Source organism: Acanthochromis polyacanthus, chromosome 7 (genome assembly GCF_021347895.1).
Source record: "Acanthochromis polyacanthus isolate Apoly-LR-REF ecotype Palm Island chromosome 7, KAUST_Apoly_ChrSc, whole genome shotgun sequence".
Taxonomy (NCBI): domain Eukaryota; kingdom Metazoa; phylum Chordata; class Actinopteri; family Pomacentridae; genus Acanthochromis; species Acanthochromis polyacanthus.
The window spans coordinates 35086188-35113958 of NC_067119.1; the positions used below are offsets into that span (position 1 = coordinate 35086188).

Here is a 27771-nt window from a genome sequence, read left to right on the forward strand (position 1 = left end):
TGCAATATTATTCGGCCCCTTTGGATTAATATTTTGTAGCGCCACCTTTTGCTGCAATTACAGCTGCAAGTCACTTGGAGTATGTCTCTATCAGTTTTGCACATCGAGAGACTGAAATTCTTGCCCATTCTTCCTTGCAAAAGAGCTCGAGCTCAGTGAGGTTGGATGGAGAGCGTTTGTGAATAGCAGTCTTCAGCTCTGCCCACAGATTCTCGATTGGATTCAGGTCTGGACTTTGACTTGGCCATTCTAACACCTGGATACGTTTATTTGTCAACCATTCCATTGTAGATTTGGCTTTATGTTTTGGATCATTGTCCTGTTGGAAGATAAATCTCCGTCCCAGTCTCAGGTCTTTTGCAGACTCCAACAGGTTTTCTTCCAGAATGGTCCTGTATTTGGCTCCATTCATCTTCCCATCAATTTTAACCATCTTCCCTGTCCCTGCTGAAGAAAAGCAGGCCCAAACCATGAGGCTGCCACCACCATGTTTGACGGTGGGGATGGTGTGTTCAGGGTGATGAGCTGTGTTGCTTTTACGCCAAACATATCGTTTTGCATTGTGGCCAAAAAATTCGATTTTGGTTTCATCTGACCAGAGCGCCTTCTTCCACATGTTTGGTGTGTCTCCCAGGTGGCTTGTGGCAAACTTTAAACGAGACTTTTTATGGATATCTTTGAGAAATGGCTTTCTTCTTGCCACTCTTCCATAAAGGCCAGATTTGTGCAGTGTACGACTGATTGTTGTCCTATGGACAGACTCTCCCACCTCAGCTGTAGATCTCTGCAGTTCATCCAGAGTGATCATGGGCCTCTTGGCTGCATCTCTGATCAGTCTTCTCCTTATTCGAGGTGAAAGTTTAGAGGGACGGCCGGGTCTTGGTAGATTTGCAGTGGTCTGATACTCCTTCCATTTCAATATGATTGCTTGCACAGTGCTCCTTGAGATGTTTAAAGCTTGGGAAATCTTTTTGTATCCAAATCCGGCTTTAAACTTCTCCACAACAGTATCTCGGACCTGCCTGGTGTGTTCCTTGGTCTTCATGATGCTCTCTGCACTTTAAACAGAACCCTGAGACTGTCACAGAGCAGGTGCATTTATACGGAGACTCGATTACACACAGGTGGATTCTATTTATCATCATCAGTCATTTAGGACAACATTGGATCATTCAGAGATCCTCACTGAACTTCTGGAGTGAGTTTGCTGCACTGAAAGTAAAGGGGCCGAATAATATCGCACACCCCACTTTTCAGTTTTTTATTTGTTAAAAAAGTATAAAATGTCCAATAAATTTCGTTCCACTTCACGATTGTGTCCCAATTGTTGTTGATTCTTGACAAAAAATTAAAATTTTATATCTTTATGTTTGAAGCCTGAAATGTGGCGAAAGGTTGAAAAGTTCAAGGGGGCCGAATACTTTTGCAAGGCACTGTAGTTTTATTATTAACATTAATAAAATACACTAGTCTACATTCTACATACATACCTGCTGTTTGTCCTCCAACATCCAGAGGTTTATAGTTTATTATTAGTTAATAATAAAATACATTAATCTACATTCCACATGCATACCTGCTGCTTGTTCTCTAACATCCAGAGGTTTATGGTCTGACAGATACACAAACATCACTACAGTTTAATGTGATCACCAGGACTTCTGGATGCTGAACATCATCACTGATTAATGAGAGAATATTTCATGTCAACTACTGTACTCAGAACCTGATTACAGGTGAGCTCCGACAGGGGAGTTCTTCTGCCTGTCAGGTAATAAAACAGAAACCTTCTCAAACATCAGCAGCATCTGCTCAAACAGGTCTGATTAGAGCAACATTTACCTCTGGCTTCAACAATTCAACTCATTTTTTGAACACAGTTGAATATTATCTAATTGCAAAATGCTTAATACAATTCAGCATTTTTTATCCTTCAGTTTCCATGTACAATATCCTGCTGGTCCAGATGCTGAAGATGGAGCTGCTGATGTTCTGTCTGTGGAGTCTCCCAGCAGTCACTGAGGATTTGGGTTTCTTCAGAAATCCCTGGAATACAATATTGCTTAATTTTTAATGCACAGTAACAGTCATAAGAGTAGAACAAAGTCCTACTACAGGTAATGAAGACAGACAATAATTCAGAAGTACACAGTCAGCGATGGAGTAAAACATTAAAAATATTATGTTATGAATATTAACTTCTATTTCTTTCAAGTCCGTTTTTCTCTGAACAATAAAAATACACTATGAGGCCAAAGTATGACCATTAGAAAAACGCAAAACTCTTTATATCCCCGTTTAACCGCTATAGAACGGTCAGAACCAGTGGCAGATTTCTAAAAATCAGGCTGCTCTCAGTGGCTACAGTGAGGCTGACCGGCCGCTCACTGTAACCAACATCAGGCTTCTCTCGGCGACTACGGTGAGGCTGACTGGCCGGCTGAAGACACCACATCCACCTCACTGAAGACACCACATTCACCTCATGTAAGACATCACATTCGCCTCACTTCTGTGTTATCAGGAACTCACATATAAATCACATTCAGTCCTCACAACCAACCCGGTCTCACAAGGATTCGTGAAACTATCACGTAAATTAATCTATGGTTACGTGCGCACCAACACGATTTCTCATATTTTACGTGTTGCTCACAACGAAATTCAAACCAATGTATTTCAAGCGGAGGACTTTTCATGCCACTCAGAACGTATTTCAAACGAATATTTTTAATGTAAACGCGTTGCGAATCAAAGCGGAGGACTTTTCATACCACTCAGAATGTATTTCAAACGAATATTTTCAATGTAAAAGCGTTGCGAATCCAACGCTATATTTTGCATTACATCGTCCCATACATATAATGTGATGCCTTTATTTTTGCTGCAGGATTTGGGTATTTGAGATTAAAAAACGTTAGTGTTTGTTTGTTTGCAAACGGGTTTGATTTTGTTTTCATATCTGAGTCTTAATCACACCTGAAAAGAACGTTTAATTAATCAAATATTCCTCGTGTGTCATGCTTCTCCTCGGTCTGATTTAAGCGAGTTACGTAGGGCATTTTGAATCGGTATATTATATTTTTAATGTAAAAGCATTGCGAATCCAACGCTATATTTTGCATTCGCAGGGGCCGGCAATTAGATGTGGCTTCGGGCCAAAATTTGTGTAAACATTATTCGGCGGTTTAACCGACGGGCCGGTGCGCTGGTATTTATTAAGTAATTTTGATGAGTGGGTATCTGATGCCTGTATAGCTTGGCACATTAAGCAGGTTATTCATGTACAAGAGCTGGTCTCGGACGTGGGTTCGATTCCGATTTGCTTAATATAATATTTTGGAAGTTTTTCATACACAAATGCAGATTTCTAAACGGACTGCTGTAAAACTTTTTAACATGATTGAAGATATCAAACTCATGGACAACTCCTAACCCATTGGACATTCATGCGGACAGACTCCTGTTTCAATTTAAAAAAAACAAAACAAAACAAAACGTGCAGCACTTCGGCACCTTTCTTCTTCGGTGGTGTCTGTGTAAAACAATGTCCAACATGCAAATAGCACACCTAGCGCCATGAAGCACAAAATGCAGGTGTAAATCAATGGGGTGCTGAACATAGTAATATTCATAGCGGAAATAATAGATAATAATAATAATGATAGGTAATAGAATATTCTGAAATTAAGCTCGACTGTAGACAGGTATTTTGCAAACACTGTAAACACACACACACACACACTAATATATGTTAGAGAAGCAGATAATGGCAGTAAAGTCAATTATTTTAATAATTTGAAGAGACAATATATGATTACGCTATATATACATATATAAACAAAATACTGACTAATGAACACATATTTCTATATAAAACTATATATATATATATATATATATATATATATATAAAATATCATTTTCTGACATATCTTTTTTAATATATATGTATGAATTATATTGATAGTCTATATGTGATTTATATAATAATTTTCTCTGATATATAACTTCTGTCTATTGTTTTATATAAAAATATGTGTTCATTAGTCAGTATTTTGTTTATGTGTATATAGCGTAATCATATATTGTCTCTTCAAATTATTAAAATAATTGACTTTGCTGCCATTATCCGCTTCTCTAACATATATTAGTGTGTGTGTGTTTACAGTGTTTGCAAAATACCTGTCTACAGTCGAGCTTAATATCAGAATATTCTATTACTGTTAATCCCACTATGAATATTAAAATACGCCAAACCATTTGTCCTGTATCATAGCTACATGTATGACGTTTGCAGCAAAAAAATTAAAAAACGCGTGAAAATCAGTTTAATATTCAGAGTTAAGATGGATTAAATGCGCTGTCAAACAGCGCTGAGTGGAGCGGATGACCGGACCAAGATGGCGGCCCCACCGCTCGTCAGCCCCAATAGGCAGTAGCGCTCGATGCGGCGTCTACTCTTTATTATGTCTATGGTGCTGAATGCTCTGGGAGCAAGTCTGCAGTGAAAACACTTTTGAAGGGGTCAAGGGTCACTAAATCAAGGTTCAAAGGTTCAAGGGTTCACTTTATTGTCGTATCATTCCACATTTGCACATGAAACAATATGAAATTTGACCCTGGTCCCAGTTTCAGCCATCAAAAAAATATAAAAACACTCTCATAAAGACAATATAAGTATAAAGAGACACACTAATATATACAAATCTGCAACATAGATATATGTGCAGTGAACCAACAGTTTGTGCAATATTTAGTAGGTAAATGAATAAAGAGCCTAGTCCAGTAGTGCAGTGTGAGTATGAATGTGTGTGTGCTTGTGTGTGTATGTGGGGATGCGTGCATGCATGTGTATTTGCGGGGGAGAGGTGGTGATGATATGAAAACAGAGTCTACAGAGACCTGTTCAGTAGCCCGACAGCTTCGCGGAAGAAGGCTTCAAATGAAGGAGACATTTTGTGCAACAAGTATCATAAAAGTCATTCCCAGTGGAATTCAAGTCTGATATTGTGTGGGACTATTCAGAGCAGTCACATGAAGCACTGTATCTGTTTTCAAGGGTCTAGCCCCACGGGAACCCGTGTTTTTCAGCAGTGAGGCCTGCTAGCAGTGATGCAGCCTGAGGCCTTCAGACATGTAAAAAAAAATTCCTGCTCGGTCATTTTTGGGTCTAGTGACACCAAATCGTACACGCTCCTAGTAGACCACCTCCTGACCTTGCATATTTTTTTTCAGAGAGTTTACTCAAAAGGGGCTCGATCATGGCCCTGTTTCTTACTCTACGGTTAACCCTTTAATGTCCAAATGCTTCAAAACGGGCTAAAAAGGTCAAAATCTCGCACAATCCTAAACCAATTTGGATCAAACTGCACAGGTTCTATATACAGAGGCTAATGTGAACGCTCATGCATGTTTCAGACCTCCAGGGGCCCTGAAGAAGGAATGAGGGCCAAAAAAAACACGTTTTTTCATAAATGTCCCTCTTTTGCTCTCATTTCTCTTCTGTAACACTCAGAGAGCTGAAACCTGGGATCTGGTACCTCTGAAACATCTAAAATCTAAATCCACTGAACTGTTTTGCTAGCCCCTCCCAAACCGGAAGTAGCTCCAGGAACGACCTAGAGACTTGTGCTTCAAATCAATTGTTTACCAAGGTCACCTGAATCACCCCTAAAAGTTTCAGCTCATTTGATGCAAAAATTACCGATTTGTGGGGCTTCATAGTCCAAAAATGTCAAACTTTGACCCTGCGCCAGGGGTCACAGGAAGGTCACAGAGACACCAAACCAGCACAGTTCAGCTCCAAATATAGCCTAGTATAACATACTAAAAGATCAGCCCCAGGGTCCCAGTAGAAAAATCTGACCAAGTGTTCATGTTTGAAAATCAGGTCTTGTCAGACTTTTAAACCCTGAGAGCCTTCTGCCAGTGGAATTAGACCCTCACCCTCATTTTTTACCCAAACGGGACGAAATCTTAACCACAAGTACTAGGGCCCCCGGTGAGTCGGTATGTACAATTTCAGCCTCCGAGGTCAACAGGGGGCCAGACAGAATAGACAGAAGTTATATATCAGAGAAAATTATTATATAAATCACAAATAGACTATCAATATAATTCATACATATATATTAAAAAGATATGTCAGAAAATGATATTTTATATATATATATATATATATATATATATATATATATATATAGTTTTATATAGAAATATGTGTTCATTAGTCAGTATTTTGTTTATATATGTATATATAGCGTAATCATATATTGTCTCTTCAAATTATTAAAATAATTGACTTTACTGCCATTATCTGCTTCTCTAACATATATTAGTGTGTGTGTGTGTTCACAGTGTTTGCAAAATACCTGTCTACAGTCGAGCTTAATTTCAGAATATTCTATTACCTATCATTATTATTATTATCTATTATTTCCGCTATGAATATTACTATGTTCAGCACCCCATTGATTTACACCTGCATTTTGTGCTTCATGGCGCTAGGTGTGCTGTTTGCATGTTGGACATTGTTTTACACAGACACCACCGAAGAAGAAAGGTGCCGAAGTGCTGCACGTTTTGTTTTGTTTTTTTTTTTTTAAATTGAAACAGGAGTCTGTCCGCATGAATGTCCAATGGGTTAGGAGTTGTCCATGAGTTTGATATCTTCAATCATGTTAAAAAGTTTTACAGCAGTCCGTTTAGAAATCTGCATTTGTGTATGAAAAACTTCCAAAATATTATAATAAAGCAAATCGGAATCGAACCCGTGTCCGAGACCAGATCTTGTACATGAATAACCTGCTTAACGTGCCGAGCTATACAGGCATCGGATACCCACTCATCAAAATTATTTAATAAATACCAGCGCACCGGCCCGTCGGTTAAACCGCCGAATAATGTTTACACAAATTTTGGCCCGAAGCCACATCTAATTGCCGGCCCCTGCGAATGCAAAATATAGCGTTGGATTCGCAATGCTTTTACATTAAAAATATAATATACCGATTCAAAATGCCCTACGTAACTCGCTTAAATCAGACCGAGGAGAAGCATGACACACGAGGAATATTTGATTAATTAAACGTTCTTTTCAGGTGTGATTAAGACTCAGATATGAAAACAAAATCAAACCCGTTTGCAAACAAACAAACACTAACGTTTTTTAATCTCAAATACCCAAATCCTGCAGCAAAAATAAAGGCATCACATTATATGTATGGGACGATGTAATGCAAAATATAGCGTTGGATTCGCAACGCTTTTACATTGAAAATATTCGTTTGAAATACATTCTGAGTGGTATGAAAAGTCCTCCGCTTTGATTCGCAACGCGTTTACATTAAAAATATTCGTTTGAAATACGTTCTGAGTGGCATGAAAAGTCCTCCGCTTGAAATACATTGGTTTGAATTTCGTTGTGAGCAACACGTAAAATATGAGAAATCGTGTTGGTGCGCACGTAACCATAGATTAATTTACGTGATAGTTTCACGAATCCTTGTGAGACCGGGTTGTCACAACACAGTAGAAACACCTCTACATTCACACATCGTCCTTCAGGGTGAAGATGATCCAAATTGGCGGAAGACAGAAGATGTTTAGGGGGTTCAAATCTTAACTTCAATTTCTTTCAAGTCTGTTTTTCTCTGAACAATAAAAAATACACTATGAGGCCAAAGTGTGGCCATTAGAAAAACATAAAACTATTTATATCCCCGTTTAACCGCTATAGAAACGTCAAAGCCAGCGGCAGATTTCTAAAAATCAGGCTGCTCTCAGCAGCTACAGTGAGGCTGACCCCACTCACTGTAACCGACATCAGGCTTCTCTCAGCGGGTACAGTGAGGCTGACCAGCCGACTGAAGACACCACATTTACCTCATGTAAGACATCACATTCGCCTCACTTCTGCATTATCATAGCCATTTATACAGGAGCCTCACATCTCCGAAACCGTTGGAGTTATTTTTTAAACAGGCTTTATGTGGATAAAGTGATCACGTATTTGACGTTTACACAACTACTTTCTCGCCTGAAATAATCTGAAAACTACATTTTGTATCATAATAACAGAAATCCCAAAAATCTTCTGTTACCTTTTGAAAGTTTCCTCCTCGGCCTTTGACCGCTGGTCGGCGCGAAATGCATTATTTGTTGCACAAGTCTGGTCCATAGATATGAAATGTAGATACGCCAGCGTGCTGTAGCAGCCGGCTAAGCGACGTGCCTATGTGGTGGCCATCATGGAGGGGGCAAAGTTCTCATTCAAAGCAATGCATGTACATTGAAAATAAATGATAATTTGCTCATTTCTCAACCAATTTTCGTGTGGTCTACTTTATTGTCAACGTCAAAACATGTGCTACCACACTGCAAAAGGCTTCCTACAAATGTAGCCTGCAATTTTAGTTATCTTATTATTTAGGTCCAGAGGCCAGGGAATCTTTTCAGTTCAGCCATTACATATATAAATGTAAATACTTGGGTATGTAGTGTTGATGCAAATTTGGCTCTGTTAAGTACACGTGGCTTTCTGGCCGCTCTGACGTGCTCTTGTACTCCTTTATGGTCCAAAAAATAACCAAAATAACACCAGTAGAGTCCATTCAAAAAGTAATAGTCCAAACTCACAATTATGAACGAATTCATCAATTTATTCAATCAGTCAATCAATCAAGATTTATTTATAGAGCACTTTTCAACACTCAAGGTGACCAAAGTGCTTTCCAGTTACAAAACAAACATTAAAATAAGAAATAAAAGCAGATTAAAAGAAAGCAACAATAGAGCATATCAGGAAAATAAAATCTGATAAAACCAGATAAAAAAGATAAAATAAAATACGATAAAAAAAAGAATAAAATAAAATGAAATAAAATGTCACCACATTACTGTGTATTAAAAGCCTGAAAATATCTGAAAATATATTTTTTTAGCCGTGCAAGCCAAAGTCAGTGATGGTGCGAATGTCGTGGGGCAGTTTGTTCCAGAGTCTTGGACCAGCAACTGAAAAGGCTCGATCCCCCCAGTGTTTGTACCTGGCCATTGGGACTTCCAGAAACAGCTGGCTAGAGGACCTTAACTCCCTGTTTGGGTTTCTGACAGAAAGAAGCTCGGTCAAATAAATAGGCGCCAGACCGTTCAGGGCTTTTAAAAGAAAAAGTAAAATTTTAAAATCAATCCTAAAAGAAACTGGAAGCCAGTGAAGACAGAAGAGGACTGGGGTGATGTGCTGATGCCTTGGAGTGTTCATGAGGAAACGAGCTGCCGCATTTTGCACCAACTGGAGGCGGCTCAGGGCAGAATGGGAAACACCGACATAAAGGGCATTGCAATAATCTATGCATGAGCTAATAAAAGCATGAATAGTCCTTTCCAGGTCGGTGCGACTTAAAAAAGACTTTACTTTGGATAAAAGACGTAGCTGATAAAAACTGGCTCTGACCACGCTGTCAATCTGTTTTGTGAAAGTAAAACTGTTGTCAAAAATGACACCGAGGTTCTTTACAGATGGTTTTAACTTCGAAGACACAGAGTCTGAAAGTGCAAGAACATTGTCCCCAAATAAAATGTAGTCTGTCCATTTAAATGAGAATTTAAATGGAGGAAATTTTTTCCCAGCCATAACTTGATGTCATTTATACAATTCGTGAGGGACTGAAGGGCACCACTTTTGTTAGGGAACACCGGTAAATACAACTGTAATTCATCGGCGTGACAGTGAAATGTTAAATTATGCCTTGCTATTATTGACCCTAGTGGCAACATATAAAGGGAAAAAAGCGAAGGGCCCAAGATGGAGCCCTGGGGAACTCCGCAAAACAAGAGGCAACAGAGGAGGACAGGTCGCCAATCATAACAGAAAAAGTCCTGTTGGTCAGGTAAGACTCAAACCACTTGAGTGCAGTACCACGGATGCCAACAAAATTATTTAAGCGAGACAAGAGAATAGAATGGTAGACCGTATCAAATGCTGCCGTTAAGTCGAGCAGCACCAGGACAACGGGACACTTGGCATCAACAGACACAGCTATATCATTGTGTACTTTAAGAAGTGCAGAGTCTGTGCTATGCCGTGATCTGAAACCAGACTGAAATTTTTCCAGGATAAAATTGTTTTCTAAAAATGCCTGCAACTGTATAAAAACAATTTTCTCAAGGACTTTAGAGATAAAAGGCAAGTTAGAAACAGGTCTAAAATTAGGTAAAACATTAGCATCGAGATGTGTTTTTTTTTAAGAAGTGGTCTCACAACAGTATGCTTAAAAGAAGCCGGAACACAACCTGATGTCATACAACGGGAAGAAACCCGAGCAGAGAGCACATGGTCGAGGCAAGATACAGTTAGGAAATGATTTAATTTGGAGAAAGGGGGAAGTGGATCTGGCGGGAGGAGAGCCGGGGTCTTGTCGGGGGGAAGCGAGGAGTGGTACTGGGTGGGCAGCGTTCCAGCCGGGGATCAGCGGCAGTAGGTTCCGGGAGGGGAAACAGAGTGCAGCGCCGGGTGGTCTTGGGATCCCTGACAGCTGGAGGGGAAGCGGGGTTTAGGGGCTGGAGAGCTAGGACGCAGGCAGGGCAGACTGAAGTGATCAGAACCGTGCTGGTCCGATATCTCTTCCTGATTATCACAGGCAGGAATGGGGGGCGCCAGGAGAGAGGGGGGAATGATGTCGAGAGGGGGTTCTTGGGAGAGATTGGGTCCAGGGGGAAAACCGAAGAGGGACAGCAGGCAGGAGTCTGAGCAGCGGATTCTGGTAAGACAGGAGAAACAAGGTTAGTGGTTCGTTCCAAGAACAGCAGGATAAAACGGCGAGAAGGCGACTGACAGGGTAGGTCGAGTCTAACGATCTGGCAGGGTGTTGCGGGATGAGCCGGTGTTTTATTGTCAGTGAGTAATTAGTGGGATGATCGTCAGCTGCTCAGACTCTAGCGGAGGTGGCTGATTGACAGAGTGGCTTCAGCTGCTCTCTCATCTGCTCTGCTGTCAGGGGAGAGAGAGAGAACAGGAGAAATGCACCAGGAGAGATGAGGGGAAAAAGGCAGGATGGGGTTAAAGGGATGTCAGGTGGAAGTGAGAGGAGGATCCTGACACCTGAGCTAAGACAAGTGTTCATTAAAACCAGGAGGACAGGCCCAACAGTAGAAAACACCTCTTTAAGCAGTTTAGTTGGGAAAACATCCAAAGGGCAATTTGTTGTTTCATGTGTTTAACTACATCAGTGAGGGATGAGAGGGAGATGGGCTCTAAGTGGTCAAACACTGGAGAGAGTGGGGTCGTAGCAGGCTGGTCAGGGCTGCTGTTGCCGCCGCTCAAAGCTCTTACTGACATCACCTTGTCCACAAAAAAGCGCAAGAAGTCCTCACATGTGGAAACAGTGGCGTCAGGCAGCGGATTGGTGTGGGGGCTCACAACAGAATTAATTGTTCTGAACAACACACTCCATTTGTCGAGATAATATCTAACAAGTATTGTGATTTAGCCTCCTTCACAGTGCTCTGATACTGAACAAGACTGTCCCTCAGTATCTCCAGTGATACATGTAGCCTGTCCTTCTTCCAGCGTCACTCCGCCTGTGTGCAGCGCTGTCTCAGGGCCCGGGTTGAATCATTTAACCAGTATTAAAGCTCGTGTCCGGAGTTTGAATCGCAGCGTCTCTCAAAACACCGTTGGTCCCACCCTCCCTCTGATTTCGCCCCTTTATTTGTGCACGCGCGCAGTACCTGAGAGGAGTGCCCGGAGTGCTGCAGCATCTTGCCTGTTTTGCTGTTTTCCACTCTTCTGCATTTAGTACATTTAGTAAATAATAAAGGAATTACGTTAGAATTCTGTATTGAGTCTAACTTGTCCTAATACCAAAATAACATGAATCTGCTAGGACGAACGAGTAAAGTTTCAATATGTGATTACACTCGTGTATCCCTCTCGATGACATTGTTTATCAAACTTAATGCATTTACGCGTGTTTATGTGTTACATTGTTTATTTATTTTTATCTAGAGTTCAGAATTGCATGACTCCTCTGACGAAGAGTATGTCCCAGACACCCCATCATCTTCCTCCAGAGGTCGGGCATCTAAACGAAGCCGTCAGGCGGGCTATGGAGGCCGTGGTCGGGGAGCGACACGAGCACCCCGAGCCAAAAAACGTCCTGCAGTCTCTTGGCCTGACAAGCCGTCGGATTGGTAACTTTTCTGGAAGTTGCTGATCCCTGATGCTCTCTCCTCCACAAGCAAAACAAATGTGCGCGCGGTTGCGTAGTGTGTAGCTCGCGCACCTCTGCATTGGCGTGCTTGCTGTGCACGTAACCGTTGATTGACAGCATGACAAAGCGGAAGCTCGAACTTGATTGGCAAGCTGCCGACCGGCGCTTTTTGGAGTAACATGGGGGTCTATGAGAGGAAGGCAGAGCTCATGAATAAATTTTCATATCGCGTCATACTAACATTATATTATAGTATCGAACTAGACTAACACATTTAAGCTTTGTTAAACAATGATACATAAATTGAAAACAAACGGAAACTCCGGACACGAGCTTTAAGATACAAGTTGGACAACACAGCTCTGTCTGCTCTGCCTGCTCGACTAATGCCCCCCCCCCACCCCCACCCCTTTCTAACTTACATTCACAGAGAGAATATGGTTAAGATAATGAGGTTATCTTGTCTTGTGGAATTTTAGAAAAAAGCAACTTAAGTTTTTAGCTTGTTAAAAGATGTTCTGCTTTTCACCCAAGAGGCTTCTTCAGCTCTGAGTCTAATGCAAGGAACCCAGGTTCTTTCATCCCATAGTGAGTGGTCCTAAGTTTGGGGGTAGGGCTGGGGGGTTCATGTGATTAGGTGACAACCGCATATGTATCCATGTGCCCTGGGTTTATCTGATACTGTAAGTTATCTAAAATAACAGGAGGGTCATTCCGTGTGGTTTCACCAGATGGTGGTTGTCGCACCATTTTCAAATTAGTCCTAAATTTGCATGCTATGCTAGCCACAAAAGTACTTTCTACGCAAAATTGTAGGCCTGTGGCTCAAATAGTTTCTGAGTTGTGGGGGTCTGAAATTTTCAGAATTTGGGTTATATAAAGCCTCGCCAGGGTTTTTTGCATCTTTAAGTGGTTAATTCTCAGCCTCTAGACATACCAGAGAGCTGTGAGTTGGTAAACAAGGCCTCTACATGTAGCTAGTGCCCCACAAACATCCCCAGGGGCCTGTTTCACGAAGCAGGTTCACTGAAAACTCTGAGTTTCTTAACCCTGAAATGAGGGAAACTCAGAGTTTTCCGTTTCACAAAGCGAGGTAACTTAACCCTGAGACAGAGGGGTAACTCTAGCCTGTTTCACAAAGAGGGGTAACTTAACCCTTTAAGGTTTGGTCAATTTCCGCCCGAAATTTCTACTGAGATTTACAGAAAGTAAATTGAATGCTGTTCTTGAACTGTTTGGAGTACATGCATGGTTGGGGTCTCATTTGAAAGCTGACAACCTGAATTTTCACCCAGTGCTGTCAGAATTACTCTAGGTGCTACTGGCACAGAGTTATGTATGTTGGAACACACTGAATTAGGATGAATTTTTTTCTCGCCTACATTTTTTCCCTAATAAAACACCTGAAAATCAGTGTGGCAGCACTGCAACAGCTTGAAAACACAATATTGCAAAAGCCTGGGGTCTTACATAGTTCAGGTCAAAATTTCAGAGCAATACTACAAGAAATGAGTGTTTCACACATGTATTTGTACTGATATGCTCCGCCCCTGTCAATGTTGGATACACTCTTTATACACTGTGCACACTCTCTACAGAATGGTATAAATTCCTTTTCACTCCATTTTCCACTTCATTTTCATTCCAAAAACTCATAAAGAACTCAAAAAATCACTTCAGATAGGCTTCAGTGTCGATCACACACACAGATTGAGAGGAATACAGAGAAACAGCAGGTGGAGCCCGGAGCTCACGAATGAAATATCATATAAAGCCGCTGGCAGAGGCGGGATTTATAGGCAAGCCATTCAGCAAGCTCATTGGCTACCAGGCCTGTCAATCTAACGTTTCCTCCGGCGTGATTTGCTGAGAAACAAGTCAATCAAGTGATGTAATCGATATCTGTCAGACTCGGCCATGGTTGGCTAAATCGCCGAAGTAGGCGGAAACGAGTCACCTGATTGGTTGAAGTTCGGTTTGAAGCGGTCGAGAAGCCTCCAGTATCCATTTTGAATCGCGAACAAAGAAAATAGGACCGTGTATGATAAAGTTATAATAGAAAGATGCAGTGAATATGAAACGCACAGCGCCACCACGCGCCGCGTGCACGCGCACGGAGCCGATCGTTTTCTGGATTTTTTACCTATTTCGAGACATGTTTTGGCCAAAGTATTATACTGGATTGTTTCCTCTGGATGGCTAAGCTTGGGTTCTGGCCGGTTTTTGTGGATTATCTTCTTTTATGACCAGAAACGAGCGTCCAAACTGCGTCGACAGGTGAGCTGTGCACGTTTACTTGACTTGTTGTTTGTTGGATAAATGTGTTTATATTACCCGCTGTGGTAATCACATCTGAAAGTGGTTTATACCGGCGGATTCATGAGAATCTCAGCTTTCTATGTGTGTATAGTGTTTGTATAATCGTGTTTGCAGTGTCCTTCTATTTTAAAAAAAGCGTATACCGATAAAAAAAACGGCCCGCCCGCGGGCCGCCGTACTTTTAAACTCTCGGTCAGTTACCGCAGTAACAGACTCTATGACTTGAACCTGGTCGCTAGCAGGTTTATCTGAGAAAACCTCGAGTTTCTCTCTGTCTCCGCCCTCTTTCAGCCACACACGCTGTTTCATTTCCTCATTCATTCAGTCAGTAAGCGAGCGAGTTTTGGCGTAGAACAGCCTTTATTCACGATCCAGTGGATAAAGGAGCAGCATTACTGCACAGTTAACTAAATATTCATCGGTAGATTGTTATCAGACCGCGCATAAATGTTCTCGCATTTCCGGACAATTATCGGTTTGAGCGGTACCGTTTCGTAATTGCTTCAAGGCCATAATCTACATAAACAACCTAATCCGTCCTTACATTTACATTACCAGCCGTAGTCATGCTCTCACATCCAGCAGATATTGTGTGTTGCGCTGTGGTTCTTTGCAAATGAAAGTTTTTACATAATGTCGGAGATGCAGAGCACTACAGTAAGACAACTGTATGCAGGACAGTCAGAAAAGCTTTCCTGGTCCTGAAACGACTTTTACTCATCATTGTGGACATAAACCTGTCAGAACATCAAGAGGAGTTCCACAGGATTGCAGGTGAATGATGTAGAGATCTGTTAAATTCATTTTAAATCATATTCTGTTCATGACATTGTGCTGCAGCCTCAGACTGGGATTAATCATTTTAATTTCTTTTAGGATTTCCCAGTGTGATTGGGTGCATAGATGCACACACATCCCCATCACAGCTCCCTCACATCATGAATAGGAAGTCCATTCACAGCATAAATGTGCAGGTAGGCTACAGGTAGACTGACTACTGTTTCTAAATGTTAAAGACTGCATCATAGTTCAACATCTGTCATTCTCTGCACTGTCCAGATCATATGTGATGCTGCATACATCATTTCTAATGTGGAGGCCAAGTGGTCTGGGTCTGTTCATGACTCCAGGATTTATGGAGAGTCTAACCTGAGCAACAGACTGCAGCATGGTCAGCAGCCTAAAGATTTTCACAATAGAATTCTCTTGTCTCTGTCCTTTAATATACTCTGATGTATCCACTATACATTACAGGAGAGTTTGATGGCCTTCTGCTGGGTGACAGGGGTTACCATGCCAACCCAGGCTGATGACCTCATACCCTGACCCTGAACCAGGCCCCCAACAGAACTTCTACTGGACTCACTGCAGGACCAGAGCCCGGGTGGAGACGACCATAGGCCTGCTGAAAGCCCGTTTCCAGCGCCTACGTCTCCTCAGGGTGACCCCTGAGAGGGCCTGTGATATTACTGTGGCATGTGTTGTTCTTCATAATATTACTATTAGAGGAGAGCAACACCCTGCCCTACAAACTGAAGACCCAGATGATGACCTCATCCACCTGCAGCTATCCAGGACAGCAGAGCAGTCAGAGACACCGTATGCAATAATCACTTTAGAGTTAAAGTCACCATCATCACCACCACAGCAAATAAAGACATGATACACATTTCATTTGGTCTTCTTTATTTCCTACAAATAAAAGAGATAGTTCAGTTAATGTTCCAGTAGTTATCCCCTTAACCTTCAGTGTACTGCCGGCGGTACACCTACTAATTTGCATAGGAATTTCAAGAATGTCCGACGGCTGCAAACACGATTATACAAACACTATACGCCGATGGAAAGCTTAGATTCTCATGAATCCGCCGGTATAAACCACTTTCAGATGCGATTACCACAGCGGGTGAGAAAAACACATTTGTCCGACAAAAACGAATATTCATCCATCCGTTCTCTATACACGGCTTCAACGCGCACAGCGTGACTCACATTTCCGGGTTTATTATTACACACACAAAAAAAAGATTCCACAAAAAACGGCCATAATCCAACCTTTTACATCCAGATGACACAAGCCAGTAAACTATTTTATCCAAAACATGTCCTGAAGTCGGTATAAAATCCCTGAATCGGTCATTTTCAAGGAAATGCACCTCGCGATGCCCGTCCAATATTCCCTGTATTTTTCATAATTTTTTTATTTAAAAATAGAATATTAGCGATTTTTTGTACTGAAAACGGTTGGAATTGACTGAAGCTTAAAGGGTTAACATAATTCACCTATGACCATCACCCACTTCTAACTTGTGCTCCAGTATTTCAATTTCCAGATCTGCCCTCCTAATCTGTTTTTTGGATTTTTCTCAGCAAATGCAGTTTGTAAATCTGTTTTACTGATAACTGGGAATACATAGAGGACATTAAATTATACAGTTGCACATGAATTCCACAGAATGAAGCTCTGGTGTTTCCTGAACATCCATCTCACTGTGTCAGTCTGTGCAGTGAAAGCTGAGGAACCATCCTGCTGCTGTCCAGTCATGCTCTGTTAAAAAGGATGAGAATGTGCAACACTTCAGTGTAGGCTAAATGTCACACTCTATATTCCACCTAAAATCTGAATGGGAAGAGAACTATCAGGAACATACCTCTGTATAAAACTTAAACTACTATTTGGATAAATCTTTGGAGTATTGCCTACTTACAGTTACAAGGTCTTTTGTGATGTGAAGGGGCCAAAAGACAAAAAAGAGAACTAAATAATCACACACACATATATCTATATATATATATATATATATATATATATATATATATATATATATATATACATATATATGCATCCATGACCTTTTATACCACCGTTTTACAGACATCTGCTTTCTTTCTGTTGGCTGAGCAGAAGTCTATGTTAGTTTAAATAGGCTTAGTTATTTAACAGGACACCATTCAGACAGTTATTCCCTGTAATATTATTACGATTACAAAGGACTACATTTAAACTTACACATTGATCCGGGCAGCAGTGTTCGCCACGCCGTCTCTCTCTCTTTTGCAGCTGCAGCGGTGTTGCACTTCTTTCTAAAAATGTGTTCAAACTCGCCATATGAGCGCGTTAAAAACTTCCATTTCAAAAACGCAGCCTTTCGCTTCCCCGTTTCCATGGTAACTCGTCAAATCGGGGTTCCATCGATGCTGTCTTTTCAGAGTTGTGGTGCGCGCGCGTAACTCCGGGTCAACCTACTCCGAGTTAATTAACCCAACTCATATCAGCCATTGTGAAACTGAAAACTCAGAGTTTTCTATCTCAGAGTAGATCAACTCAGAGTTGTGGAAGAAACTCAGAGTTTCTTGAACCTGCTTCGTGAAACAGGCCCCAGGTGTTTCCCTACACTCTGCAGGCCATGGGGGCTTGCTAAAAATTAAGAAAAACCTACTCGTGAGTGGGGGTTAGGGTTAGGGTTAAATCAAAAAAACATAAACTCGATGATGCCATTGCAGGGAAGACAGGTGAGCCGAGGTGTAGATTACTGAATGAGATGGTCAGTATGAAAGATAAGACAGTTAAAGGTAGGAGATAGCTTAGCTAACATGTGCTGGATGCGTGAAATGTAATCAGGATACATAATTATAAAAACATTATTGAAGTAAGACAAATGCACTTTTAATTGAGTACTCGAGCCTGACAACGCCTGATGACGACAGTGTGTCCAGCTATGCCTGGTCTCTCTCTCGCTCTCCCCCTCTTCTCCTCTCCCCCTCTTCTCCTCGCTCTCTCTCTCTGATTGAGATTGCCCTGTTTTTGACTTAATATGAAAACGGTTGAGAATTGTTGTCATAGACAGTAACAACATGATGTAAACTACAGTTATCCCTCTTTGCTCTCAGTATAGGGTGTTAATCACATTTATTTTATTCAGGCTGCCCAAGTGCTGTCACAGATGTAGACTCTCCAGACTGGTCTCCGACGCTTCATTTCGGCTACCAGAGAGGTAAACCAGTGACAGAGGCATCACGTCAACGTGAGGAAAGATTGAGGGCCAGAAAAGCTAATGAGACCAACACTGACGCAGAAGAGACCTGCACCAGCACCACCAGGGCATTGCTGGAGCTCAGTGAGGGCTCACAGATCCCAGAATCAGAACACTTAAAAGGTAAATGAAATATAATGCATGGAGGTTTGATGTAGCTGTTACTTTAACTATTTTGATAACTGATCATATCCATATCTTTGTTTACCCCAGAATTTATCCTAAATTATTACCACCACATTGATGAATACAATTTGTAAATTACACAACTAACCTTTCTTTCTTCCTCTCATCCCCTTTGCCAAATATATTCTATGTAGATGTCGGATGCCAGACTGACCTGACCATGAATGACCTTCAGAAGATGCAGGATGTTCTCAGTCACTCAACAGAGGAGCTGACTGACCTCAGGAAAAAAACACTGGATGCAGAATTTAATCCACAGGCTTTTCAGAACAATGAAAAGACAAAATTTTACACAGGATTGCCCAGTGTCTTAGTTTTAATGCAGGTGTTTAGGTTATGTGAGCCATACATCACCTCAAGTGGTTTGTCTGCACTTTCCAAATTTGAACAGCTCATTACCTCCACCAGGAGGTTATGTAATCATCGGAGTTTGTTTGTCTGTTTGTTTGTCTGTTTGTCTGTTAACAGCATAACTCAAAAAGTCATGGACTTATCAAATTAAGGACAAAAACAGGTAACAGGGCTGACAAGAGTAACAGTAACAGGACACACACTGCACAAAATTATGAAGTTTTACTTCCCAAGTCAGTAAGTATTAGCTAGTTATAGTATTTTGTTATTGATTGGCATTGTTGTATTAGTGAATCACATAAAATTTCTAAGTCTATGTTTTCATTTTATAAGTGTTATGGCCACAGCCGTATTCTGGCTCCTCCCTGTGCTCTCGTCCGTTTTTTTGTTTGATTCAGCTCGTCCGTTTTTTGTTTGATTCAGCTCGTCTGTTTTGGCGTGGCTCGCTTTTCGTTTGTCTAGTTCGTTCGTTTTGCTGTTTTGCTTCGTCCGATTTCGGTCGTTTTGTTAGCATAGGATTGCTTCTTTGTGTCATAGCGTGTGTAAATTCGTCGGGTTTATTCCGTGATGGCGTCGTTTGTTTTGGAGGAGTTTCTGGCGGATCCGTCGCTGGATCTCCTTCGTAAATTGCGGAAGGATGCCTTGGTGGCGTTAGCTATTCATTCTGGTGTCTCTGTTCCTAAAACTGTTCTCAAGAAAGATTTGAGAGCTCTTGTTGTTAGTGTGTTGGTGGACAGGGGAGTTATTGTGTTGCCGGACAGGGGAGTTACTGTGTTGCCGGTGCTGTCTGATTTGCCTGTGGGTACTCCTGTGCTTGAGGGGGCGGTAACCCTCGATCCTCCAGGAGAGGAGGAGAAGCCGGCCGAGCGGATTCCCTCAGAGCCGGGTGAGGTAGGCGTGCGGCCTGACGCGCCGTTTACACTACCTCGCTACGATCCTCTCTCCTCCGTCAGCACTGAGAGGCCAGACTGAAAGTGCGGTTGGCCCGACTCCAAATGAAAGCTCAGGAAAAAGCTGAGGTACGGCAGAATCAGCTAAAGTTGAAGATTCGCAAGTTAGAAATTGAGGCTGACAAGGAAGTCCGCCTGCGTCAGCTGGAGCTACAAGCTCAGCTGAGCCCAGCATCGGCTGCATCTCCAGATACAGGTGTGTCTCCCCCTTTCTCTAATTCCACCATAGATAATTTTGATGTTGGGAAGAATATTTCTTTGGTTCCTCCGTTCAGAGACAATGAGGTGGATAGTTATTTTGCCACGTTTGAACGCATTGCTTCTGCGCTGCGCTGGCCTTCTGAGGCTTGGCCGCTGCTGCTGCAGTGTAAACTGCATGGCAGGGCCCAGGAAGCCGTCGCTGCTTTGCCGCTAGATAAAAGTTTAGATTACGAATCTATGAAACTGGCAATTTTGCGTGCGTATGAGTTGGTCCCAGAGGCCTACAGACAACGGTTCAGAAATCACAGAAAGACTTCTGCTCAGACTTATGTTGAGTTCGCTAGAGAGAAAGGAACTCTCTTTGAAAAATGGTGTACTGCTTGTAAAGCAACAGACTTTAAAACACTGCGTGAACTTATTCTTATAGAAGAATTCAAAAACTGTTTACCAGAACGTATTGTGACTTATGTCAATGAATAGAAAATATCAACACTTTCCACTGCTTCTGTACTTGCTGATGAGTATGTGCTTACGCACAAAAATGTCTTTTCATCTGACTCTGTGAAGCCTCGTGCTTCGGCACCTCAGACTGTGCCAAACAGAAGCGAAAGAGAATATTACTATTGTCATAAGCTTGGACACCTCATTGCGAACTGCCCCGCTCTAAAAAGAAAAGAGCAAAATAGTAATGGTATGCCACCCAAAGGAGTTGGATTTATAAAATCAGAGAGCTGTGTTAAGCCTACTATTGTCTCTTCTATTCGACCAGATCCATGCTTTGAACCATTCATGTTCGATGGGTTGATTTCTCTGACAGGTGAGTCTGCAGATCAGTGCCCCGTGCGCATTTTGAGAGACACAGGTGCCTCTCAGTCTGTTATCCTAGCTACTGCACTGCCATTTTCTGAAGTCTCTGCTTGTGGTTATAGTGTAGCTCTGCAAGGGATCGAGATGGGTTATGTCCTGCAGCCGGTGCATAACATATATATCCAATCTGAATTGGTAAGTGGTGTTTTCCCAATTGCTGTGTGTCCGGTGCTGCCCATAAAGGGGGTTGTTTCGACAAGATGGTGAGTGATAACAAAGCAAGTGGTGAGATTGTAGCTTTTGTTCTCGATAAAAACATATTAATGCGGAATTGGTCGCCTTCTTCCCATGAAGTGGACAGTGTTTACCAGGTTGTGGTACCATTAGTTTACCGACAACATGTGCTGTCTGTAGCACATGAACAGCCATGGTCAGGTCATTTGGGGGTAAATAAAACCTACAATATGATCTTGAAATATTTCTTCTGGCCTGGACTCAAAGCTGATGTAGTTAACTTTTGTCGCTCTTGTCATGTGTGCCAATTAGCCAGTAAACCAAATCAGAAGATTCCGCCTGCTCCACTACATCCTATTCCTGCATTAGGTGAACCGTTTGAGCGCGTTATTATTGACATTGTCGGACCGTTACCTCGTACAAAATCCGGTAACCAATATCTGCTCACTGTCATGTGCGCTGCCACCCGCTACCCAGAAGCTGTCCCATTGAGAAAAATTACGGCCTCATCTGTGGTTAAGGCGTTAACCAAATTTTTTTCTACGTTCGGCCTGCCTCGCGTAATTCAGTCAGACCAAGGAACTAATTTCCAGTCACGACTTTTTAAACAGGTTCTGAAAACTTTAAGAATCAAGCATTCTGTGTCTAGCCCATACCACCCGGAATCCTAAGGTGCACTAGAACGCTGGCATCAGACCCTAAAGTCGATGCTTCGAAAATATGCATTGGAAACCGACCAAAGTTGGGATGAAGGGGTTCCTTTTGTGTTGTTCGCTGCCCACGATGCTGTTCAAGAATCCCTCGGTTTTAGTCCCGCAGAACTCGTGTTCGGTCACACGCCCCGTGGCCCGCTTAAGTCCCTTCAGGAAGCTTTCCTATCAGCGGAACTCTCTCCTGACGTGAATGTGCTTGATTACGTTTCCAAATTCCGTGAGAAACTGCACCGTGCAGATTTGTTCGCCAGAGACTGCTTGTCTTCTTCACAATCTGTGATGAAATCTCGTTTCGATCGTTCAGCTGTGTTACGCAAATTCAGTATAGGAGATAAAGTTTTGGCACTATTACCGGTACCTGACTCTGTGCTCTCTGCCAAATTCACAGGTCCTTATGAAGTCCGTGAACGCCTCAGCGACACAGATTACTGCATTGCGACTCCAGAGAGAAGACGCAAAACATGCGTCTGTCACATTAATATGCTTAAGCCATATTTTTCACGCGATCAGAATACTGCCACAGCTCCGACTGAGAAACCCCGTACGTCCGATTCTGTTGCTGCCCTTGCATTAATTATAACTGATCCCTCCAGCATCGATGATGAGGATGAATTAAAGACATGTCATTCGTCTCATCAGACTGCTCGTCTGCCAAACTCTGAGATGCTCAAAACTCTTCCTACTCAGTTAGGCCATTTAGATAGCGCGCAACAAAATGACATAACTGCGTTGGTGGATCGCTTTGGATGTATTTTTGTAGATGTTCCAACCCGTACAACGGTACTGCAGCACGACATAGATGTTGGGAATGCTAAGCCTATGAAGCAGCACCCATATAGGGTCAATCCAATGAAGCGTGAGCTGATGAAAAAAGAAACTAAGTACTTGCTGGAAAATAACTTAACTATACCTAGCTGTAGTCCATGGAGTTCACCGTGTTTGCTTGAAGCGAAGTCGGACGGCTCGCCTCGTTTCATAACAGATTTTCGTAAAGTGAATGCCGTTACAGTGATTGACTCATACCCACTTCCCCGTATGGAAGACTGTATTGACACCCTCAGAACTGCTAAATTTGTCACCAAATTAGATTTACTGAAGGGTTATTGGCAGGTTCCCTTAACGGAACGTGCGTCGAGAATTTCCGCGTTTGCAACCCCTGACTGTTTCCTCCAATGCACGGTCATGGCGTTCGGCATGTGTAATGCTCCGGCTACTTTTCAGCGTTTAGTTAATCTTGTATTGTCTGGTCTGCCGAATTGCAACGCGTATTTAGACGATTTAATCGTATATTCTGAGACGTGGGACGAACATGTTCGCCTGCTCGAACAAGTGTTTGCTCGGCTTGCACGCGCGTCCCTTACCTTGAACCTAGTGAAATGCGACTTTGGAAAAGCCACCGTTACCTATTTAGGGAGACAGGTAGGACAGGGCCAAGTCCGTCCCCTTGAAGCTAAGGTTACCGCTGTCCGTGATTTCCCTACTCCTTTAACGCGTACAGCTTTGCGTCGGTTCCTTGGGATGGCTGGTTATTATCGGGGGTTCTGTCGTAATTTCTCGTCCGTGGCTCAGCCCCTTACTGCGTCCTTAAGCCCCAAAACAGAGTTTATCTGGTCTGACAACTGTCAGCATGCTTTCGACAGTGCAAAATCCCTTTTGTGTCATGCTCCTGTTCTCGCTGCCCCTAACTTTTCCCATCTGTTTAAGTTGGAGGTGGATGCCTCTGCAGTGGGAGCCGGTTCTGTGCTTCTGCAGGAAGATGATGATGGAGTTGATCACCCTGTGTATTTCTTTTCCCGTAAGTTTAACAAGAACCAGGTTAACTACTCAGTCATTGAAAAAGAAACACTTGCTTTGTTATGGTCACTCCAACATTTTGAGGTTCATCTCGGGTCTAGCTCTTTGCCAGTGGTGGTCTTCACCGACCATAACCCCCTCGTATTTCTAAGCCGCATGTATAATCACAACCAACGGCTTATGAGGTGGGCACTGATTCTGCAGGATTACAACCTAGAGATTCACCATAAAAAGGGGTCAGAAAATGTGGTCGCAGATGCATTGTCCAGAGCTTAGTGATTTGTTGTAATGTATGTGCTGTAACAAACCGTACAGGTTTGTTTTTTTTAAGGAGGGAGGTGTTACGGCCACAGCCGTATTCTGGCTCCTCCCCCTGTGCTTTGTGTGTGCGCTCCTCCCCTATGCTTTGTGTGTGCGCGTGAGTGCTTGTGGTAACGTGTGTGTGTGTGTGTGTGTGTGTGTGTGTGTGTGTGTGTGTGTGTGTGTGTGTGTGGCTGTCAATCTTCCCAGGCTGCCGGCAATCCGCTCCACCTGTGCTGGGTAATTCGAATCAGGTGCTGTGCCCTCGTCAGCCAATCCGGTGCGGCCCTGGTTCAGCATAAGAAGCCGGAGTGCCTGAGAATCGTCGGCAGACTGGAGTACAGTGGTACTCCAGTCTTGCCCATGTGCCTCATCGTCTTAGAAACTTTGTTAACCATCCGGTCGCTCTGTTATTGTGGAGGCACTAGTCTTTTCATTGCTGTTTGTTACACACGCTGTGTTTAGGTTTATTGGGTACATTTAGGATCTTTTTGTTAAATTGATAGCTCTAGTTTAGAGTCTCTTTTTGTTCTCATTTATATTTATTTTTACGTCGTGACTAGTGTCCTCCGTTTCTCTTTAATTTTGTACCTCATTTTCATTTCTTCAGAATAAATATCTTTAAAGCCATAACCATCTGACTCTTATGTTACTTCCCTTACCCACTACACGAGCCAGGGTTGTAACAATAAGGCTAACATTTAAAGACAGTACAACGAGGGTAAACACTATTCTGTGTCATCCCTGTTACTCACATGTCAAATCCTGTTACTGTGGAAAGGTAACAGGGTTGACAGTAACAGGGTTGACCATTTTAAGCTAATTTGCTTGTAGCTAGCTAAAATAAATGCTAGCTAAAGAGCAAGCTATGTACTTTGAAAGATAATTACTTGTAGATATTGATTATAGTTTGAAAAATGGAAAATTGATTATGTTTATATGTTAAAAACTGGTAATAGGATTGACGTTGTATGCTTGTCCCCCCTGGTTAAACCTTGAAAAAACTTCAAAATACCAAATCAGAGATGAGAGAAACTTACTTGTCAATGAGTTGTTAGCATCCTGGTTCCGAGATGATGCAACCTCCTTTAAATCCTGTCAAATCTGGAATGTACCATTATTTTTATAGGGTTTTTTAGTTAGGGTAACAGGGTTGACATGAAATCAGGGGACGTCGATAAATTGGTAATTTATAATGATTAATATATATTATTACCAAAAACACTGTTTTACAATAAGATCATACCGTAAACTACGTGTAAATGTAAAAATTTTAACATTTTGCCTACATTTTACAAATGAAAAGTCCTGTACACATACAACAATAACAGTGAGGAACAGGCCAAAAACCTCACCCTCATCAGCATGAAAGTAATTTAAATTCATTAAAATAACATTTCATTGACTTTAATTTGATGTTATATTGAGGAGAGAAGACAGGGTAATGTTATATTTTAAAATGAAATAGTAATTTGTTGTTATCATAATTTTATGACTGATTACTTCTTGATGACGCAAAAGGCACCGATTTCATGGAATGAGTCTGCTGCTCAAGTCCTAACAAGGACCAAAAAGGTAGATCACATCACTCCAGTTCTTAGATCTCTATGCTGGCTTCCTGTCTGCCAGAGAATAGATTTTAAAATCCTGCTGATGGTTTGTAAAGCATTGAATGTTTTAGGCCCAAAACACAGCTGATCTGCTGTCACATCACAAACCATCTGGACCTCTGAGGTCTTCAGGTCCTGGTCTGCTTTCAGTCCCTAGAGTTAGAACTAAACATGGTGAAGCAGCGTTTGCTTATTATGCTCCACATATCTGGAACAAACTCCCTGAAAGCTGTAGGTCTGCTCCAAGTCTCACTTCTTTAAAATCACAGGTCAAAACGTTTCTGCTTGCCTCTGCTTTCCTATTATAGTTTTTTTTTTTAATTATTTTAAATACAAATTGTAATTTTATGTTTTAATATATTTCTAATTTTCTTGTTCTTTTCTATGTTTTATTGTATTTATTATTTAAATTGTGCTTTTTATGCTCATCTGAATATCTCCAATGTTGCAATGTTTTCATGTAAAGCACACTGAGTTGCCCTTGTGTATGAAATGTGCCTAGCAGAGCAGTTAAGCCACAAAAAATACAGCATCCAAATGAGGTGGATCAAGAACTCCTGAAAGCAACAGGGCAATTGGAGAATGCATAGGCAGTTATGGACCAGTCCACACCAATTGCTTGAGGCCTCAATATACACTGACAGTCAATAGAAACTTTGAGACCATATTTTTCAACATAATTTTTATTTTGAAGCCCGAAACTGGATTTTCTTCATATGAATCATTTGTTTAGCATATTGGCATACAGAAACAAAAATCTAAAGTTTCAAGAATGATTTCAAAATAAAGAATTTCACAAAAGAAAACGGCACCTGCCAAACACAAAGTCACAACAGTCAATACCGAGTATGGCCTCCATTTGCTTCGATGCAGGCAGCAATCCGTCAGCGCATGCTTTGGACCAGGCTTTTGATTGTGGGTTGGGAACAGCCCATACGCCTGGCTACATCAAAAAAACTATGCACCTTCACAATGATAGTGTGGAAGCTACTCAGTAATTTGTTATTTTGTATATAATGCTTATTACCTCCGCCAGGAGGTTATGTAATCACCGGAGTTTGTTTGACTGTCCGTCTGTGTGTGTGTCTGTCTGTTTGTCTGTTAACAGCATAACTCAAAAAGTCATGGACGGATTTTCACCAAATTTTTACAGGATGTCCGGAAGAGCACGAGTAAGAATCGATTAGATTTTGGAGGTGATCCGAATCACCGTCTGGATCCAGGAATTTTTTGAAGGTCGAAGGACAATTGAGATATGGCCGCCAGGCGACCGCTGGCCATCTCTCAATTCTCTCAACAGAGGTCGCTGCAACGATCCCGGGCAACGGCCGAATCCCCCGCGGCAGGTTCGGGCTTCCCGGGCGAGTCGGGACCGGCGAAACGAAGCGGCGGCGATGCGTGCGGTACCGTCACACGCGCGCGCAACGGTACCGTCACGTGCGTGCGGCGGCGCCGCGTGCGTCGCTGCAACGATCCCGGGCGACGGCCAAATCCCCCACGGCCGCTTCGGGCTGCCCGGGCGAGTCGGGACCGATGAAACGAAGCGGCAGGGACGCGTACGGTACCGTCACACGCGCGCGCAACAGTACGTGCGTGCAGCGGCGCCGCGTGCAAAACACTGTGCTGTTACACTGTGCATGCATGTTATGCTTTCTGCACAAACTGTTGAAACTCAATACAATCCGTCCATGACTTTTTGAGTTATGCTGTTAACAGACAGACGGACAGACAGATGGCCTGGCGGAGGCAGGCGCTCTCCAAGTGCTTTTCTAGTTTGTTATGTTATTTTGTTTAGAATACTTTATTTAGTTTGAGTTATATCTGTTATATTGAGTTATAGCTATATACTCTTATTTTGAAGGTCATGGGTGATTTGGGCACACAGGTGAAGCTATTTAATGAATGGGCATTCATTCAGTGAGACAGAACGTACTGGAAGGGAACACGGTTTTTTACCTGAGAGTTAGACAGCAGCAGACCAAGTAGTTTTAACATCTTTTGTACCATCGTTCCAGAGCTGAAAATAAAACCTGCCTCAAAATGTACCTTTTCTGGCTGGA

The 27771-nt window shown here is 42.2% G+C and overlaps 1 long non-coding RNA gene across 1 annotated transcript; it reads left to right on the top strand.

The window, feature by feature from the left end:
• Nucleotides 1–19506: 19506 nt before the first annotated feature.
• On the top strand, nt 19507–24734 carry LOC127534748 (uncharacterized). The gene is made up of 2 exons (XR_007943118.1): nt 19507–20248; nt 24312–24734. It is a non-coding gene; the product is annotated as an uncharacterized LOC127534748 (long non-coding RNA).
• The last annotated feature ends 3037 nt before the right edge of the window (nt 24735–27771 follow it).